Here is a 5,809-nt window from a genome sequence, read left to right on the forward strand (position 1 = left end):
AAAGAATTCTATGATTCTATGATTAAAAGAGTTCTGTACAAAAAATACTGAACCCTGTAAGTTAAAACAGTTAAAAGTTTTATCACTTGAAATTGCTTCATGGATATGGTAGGTAGCAGAGTACTATGTTTAATTATGATATTAATTTCCTCCTATGAAATTAATTTAGGAAAATTGAAAAGAGACATACAGCAATCAAGATTTTTGAGATGTCATTTTCAGAGAGCCTTAAGATCTTTGATAGACTGAAATATCTTTAAATTGTGAATATTTTCATTTACAAACACAGTTAAAAGCATAATTTTAACTTGTGCAGGAAGAATTACTAGTGCTCCTGGTCAATATTTTTTCACTGGTAACTACATACTCAGTACTGGTAATTGTCCCATTTTCATTTCGGAAACATATGTTGACAGAAAAATGCAGACCTGTAGTACTTAATTAGATGGGCTGCTGAAAACAAGAAGTGTTTATCCTTTCCACCTTCTAATTCTCCAGGCTACCTAGCTTTCCTTGGAAGCAGTGGTTTGTGCATTAGACACAAATCAGCTCCCCTGCAAATGTCCCAAGACTAGAAACTCATGGGGTTTCATTGCTTTGAAACAAAACTCGATTAAAACAAAATGGAAGCAAAGAAAGTTTTCCTTTCTATAGAAATTGTAGTTGAGTGTGTGGTGGTGGTGTGTGGTGTGGTTTTTTTTTTTTTTAAGTGAAAACAGATGTGAGGGCTTTCAGAAATGAAAAAATGTCCCAGGGAAGGAGAGTTGTAGCAGCTAGAGTGTAGCTTGCATGTCAGTTGCTTAGGTCTGCGTATATTGGAGAAGATCTTGGCAGTTGTGGCAATACGATTTTACCTGACTAGTAAGTCAGCTGTTGTATGTATGTATGTAGGTGTCTTCAATTTAAAATGGAAGTTTTGATTACCTACTTGAAACTAGATGCTTAAATGAAGGTGTGACTCTGTGTGTTAGTTTCTAGTTGTGTTTGAAGATACTTCATTTTTTTTATTGTGCTCTGATAGTCAACAGCAAATAGTATGTTTAAATTATGAGCTTGTAATACAGATTCTAAAAAAACCAACTCCACTAACCAACCAAATTAATATAGGAAAGGGAATGTGTATTTTCCCAAGTTTCCCAAGTTCTTTCTTTCAAAAACAAAATAAAGATGATTTTGGTAGTTATTCATTATGAGATAATGACACAATAATTTTGAACAGCTCAGCAAAACGATGTAATTATTTATAAACGGTTTTCAATTTTGTTTTTATTCAAGCTTTTCTACCTAATATATAAGCTAAAAAAAAATCTAATATTTTCTATCAAAATATGAATTTGGTGATGAATAAAATAAATTATCTAGGTCCAGAATTTTGCTCATACAGAATTATTTGCAGAATTGGCACCTAAACATGATCTTTCTGAAACATAATAAATATCTGTATTAATACATTTGTGTTTTGTTAGTTGTATCTGTACTTTCAGAGAAGAAGCTGGACTGGTAGGGCTTAAAGGCTTCTTAAGTTGTTGGACTTAGTACTTTTCAAATTTAGCTATACATCTTTTTCGTTTGGTGAGGTGAAGTTTTCAAAGAATTCTGTGAGCTTTTTGTGAACTGCTTGCTTTTAGATTATATTCGACCTATAAGCCCACAAAGTTCTTTGTATGTATTTGGGGTTAGGTTTGTATTCCTAATAAAAACTCACTTACTTTAGGCCTGGGTCATCTGGGTAAACTATACTGTATGGATGAGATCTCACTGACAGCTTTACTTACTATTCTTATTGCCTGCGTAGTGAACGAAATAAATTGCCTGCTTTTCCAGGGGTTGATTATCTTTGCAGATACTTGGAGTAAAAGTGTGTGGCATTATCATTATTGTGTTATAAAAAAAAATAAAAAGCAGAAAGAGAGAAGGTATTGAAAATTCCAGTCTTGTGTTTGGATTATGTTAGTTCTTTAGCTTCGTTTATAAAACTAAGGTTTAAAATATAAAATAGAGCAGGGGGGAACAAGGAGACCCTGAAGCAATTAGGATTTCTATCCTATCAGAAGCCTTTGTGGAGGAACTTAGTATTTGATTTAGAGTTGTATCCCTTTTCTGAACATCAAGGAAACAGTCCTTAAATGAAATTCTCTTGCTGCATGGAAAATGAGGTGAGAAACAGGTGTTTGTTTACTTTGTTTAGTTCTCAGGAGCTCCTTTAAAAATTAGACTTTAAACCCCCTTTCATTTGATATAATTTCGTATATAGAAATTTGTACATTAAAATATGTTTTTGAGTGTGAACATTTTTCAGCATCTGGAGTCAATTTACTGGAGTATGGTGTTTTTTGTAAGTCAAATGCAAAATAGCAATCAGTCTTTTAACTCCATAAAATCTGTTAGAGGTGACATGGGAGCATGAAAAAAAGTGTGTGTGTGGGGCAGGGCAAAGAAGAGGCTTGACTATAGAAAAAGCAGTAGGGATTTTTATTCCTCCTTGTTATTTTTCAGATCTTAAGGATTTGAAAACCTGTAAATCAAAGATAGCTGAAAAATGTGATGCGTATGTGTTGATAGTGTTTGCAGCATTTTTGTCCCTCTGAAGACTGTCCAATTCATATGGTAAAATTATTCTTTTGCTGTTGTCAGTCAGAGATGTTAGCACTACAGTCAAGTTTTTAAAATTAGAAAGAAATTTACTTTGCATTTAAATTTTCCGTTTATTTGATGTGAAGAGCTGCAGTACCAGAAGCTAAACTGACTGAAAGTTGTTTCAGGATTACAATCCGTGCAAAGAGGCTCTGATGTCTAGAGCTGTTGTTGATTATGATAGTAGTTTCTGAGATTCTTCAGTAAAGTTTTAAAAGGAAAACAAAAAAAAATTAAATACAAATGCTAACATATTGTAGTGATGTAGGGAAGACTCGTTACCTTAAAATAATTGAGCTCTTTACTGAAAGATGTTGCACAGGGTCGAATCTATTAGACTTGGAGTAAACAGATTCCTGTGGTGTTGCACAGGAGCTATGCTATCTGTATATTATGCTCTTAAAAAATAGAATCAGACCAAGTGTGCGATGATTAACTCCACATTTCCCTGTGTTTCCTTCTTACATGAGTGATTTATTTTGTTTTTTTGAACAGGTTGCATGGATGTGGTAGGATGAAGCACAGTGGCTTTCTGAAGCTCCAGATAGCCTGTGGTGTTGTGCTGTGCCAGTTGCTTGGTATGACACTGGGGCAGGCATGTGTCCCACAGCACTTATTGCTCTGTAGTGAAATGCTCAAAGTCAGGCAGTCCCCAGGTGGCTTCATATGCCATGGTTGCCTACAGTCCAAACGCCTGGCTCTCCTTCAGATGGCAGGAACCAACTGGGATAGCTTTACGTGTACAATTAAAGATTTAATAGCTTTTATATTTAAGAACACTTTAAGAAAGGGAAACTGTGGAATCCAGTGTCTGGGTGTAAAGATATGTCTTAGTTACACTAAATGACAATGTATCTCAGAGCCTTTTCACTGATATTTTATAAAGATTACCCATACTTGTTGAATAAAACCTGCAAGGTCTTTGTGTGGATCCACTTGTATGTGAACTCATTTTAAATAAATCATCGCAGCATAAATAAAATGCAGAAAGTAGGCACGAAACAGGCAACACTGTATTTCCAGAAGATAACTGAAACAAACCTCTCTTTCAGGAGTACGGGGTGTAACTGAAAAAGTGTTGTAGGAGGTATGCTGTACGCAAGTTGTACACAGTTATCTTCGTGGTGATATTGCAAGAATTAGTAAGCAAAACCCCGCATTTAATATTGTTAGAAAAGTGGCTTCTTCTGTGATCATGAGTTTAAATTGATTTTTTTGTCCGTTTGAACAAAACTGGCATTTAACACCTAGTTCAGATGCAAACGTATTATTTCTTATTACTCTTTCTATACTTTTTGTTCAGTTTTTAAATAGTATTCTTCATTTTTTTTTGTGTTATATCTGGTAGATATACAAGGTGTTTGTGAGAAAGCCATAAGGATAATATGACAAAAACAGTTAATTTTGATAGTGATCTTAGTTTACTGCATGTATTTTCATGAGGGAGAATTACATGTGGTAGTAAAAAGTTTCTGAAGAAGGTTCACATTAGAGTAGTGTAACTTGAAAAAAAGTGGATTTTTTTGTCCAAAAGAGTGAGTATCTATGTTCTTTAGGCAAGATCTTTGGACCAGTATAGCTCTAAAAACTTTGAGTTGAAAAGAGATTCATGGAACCCGTAAACAGAGTTGAGGAATGCAAACGTTTCTGGGACTTGTGCATGAGTAATCCTATCAGATACTTTGTACTTGATTTGGTTTTATGTATGTTTCCCATTGTTTATTTGTTTTGAACATTTGAGGAGGATTTCCTGATAAAAATGGCTAGAGGTTCCAAGTAACTAAATAATAAAAAACCCAGAGTAAACCAAAACAACAGAACCCTCACATTCCCCCGTTCTCCTAAACAAATCAAAAAGCAACTCACAATTCATAAGCTGTCAGTATAGCTTTCATGTAAGAATCTCAAATGCAGTTTTGGGTGTGGTGGCTTTTGTGGGTTTGTTGTTTGGTGGTGGGGTTTTTTTAATTATATTAAGAGTGTGATAACTGCCATGGACTAGTGCCTACTATGAAGGATTTAGTGGTCGATTACATAAAAGCATATCCTTTCAAGTGCCAAAGTCACTAGGCCTTTTTGCTGCTGTGGGAGCAGTGGTAATCTTAGAATTTAACTTTAGTTTTTGTGTGCTTAACCAATTCACTTTAAAGCAGGTAATGAACAGTAAAAGGATAGTGACTCAGATGGAGGTATTAATGCACAGTCAATTCTGAGATATTTTGAAACTTACTGAAATGAATGAGCTGGAAACAGTGAAGTCTCCTGAGCAGCATTGATGCTAAGGAAGAAAAATTATAATGTTTTAAAGTAAGCAGTAGCAGCTATCATAAGGATTAGAGGAAGAAAGAAGTATTCAGCCAAGACCTAGAAGAGAGTACGGCAGCAGAGATGGGAAATAAAGGGAAACAATGAATGTAAAGTCCAGCTATTGCAGCAGATAGTTTTTTGGCATTTATGGTTACTGTTGACCATCTCTAACCTTTCTTGACACCACAGCATGCTGGAGTTCAATAGCTTGGCTGTGCATTGTAGAAGAAAACTAGATATCTGGGAGGGTACTTCAGTGCAGGAAAAGTCAGGAAAGGGGGAGCTGCTAATGGAGGCAGTTATATGAGGAACTCAGACAGTAGCTCTTTTTTCCTTCCTGACTAAAATACTGCCGTGGTTTGGGGTCAGGGCAGCCCCCAGAGCTGTAACAGGCACTCTCTATTAACCTCTCTGCCACCCCTGAGAGGGAAAAAGGAAAGAGAAAGGGAATAAGGGAGAGAGACATTGATTGGAAAAGAGAACAGCTTAAATGCTACCACTAATAATGATAATAAAACAGACTATATACAAATATGTACAAAATTAGTACCTAACCCAGCTCCCCCTGATGGCAACACGTCACTGTCACCCCGGCTGGGGAGCAGCCCCTGGGGAGAGGGTCCCAGGCTGGACTCAGCCACAGAGGGTGACTGGGTACAGGAGCTGGATTCTGGAACTCGGTTCAGGAACACAGGGATCAAAGGCAGGATGGATGAAGTCCTCCTCAGGTGCTGGCCACTGCAACAAAAGCAGTCAGCAGCCCAGCAGCAGCAGACGGCAGACATGAAGAGTGGAAGGGGGGACTGAAGGGCTTGTCCCTCCTGATCCTTCAGTTTCACTGGCTGGGCCAGCTCGGGGGAGGGACACC

This window comes from Merops nubicus, unplaced genomic scaffold (assembly GCF_000691845.1).
Source record: "Merops nubicus isolate BGI_N331 unplaced genomic scaffold, ASM69184v1 scaffold3245, whole genome shotgun sequence".
Taxonomy (NCBI): Eukaryota; Metazoa; Chordata; class Aves; order Coraciiformes; family Meropidae; genus Merops; species Merops nubicus.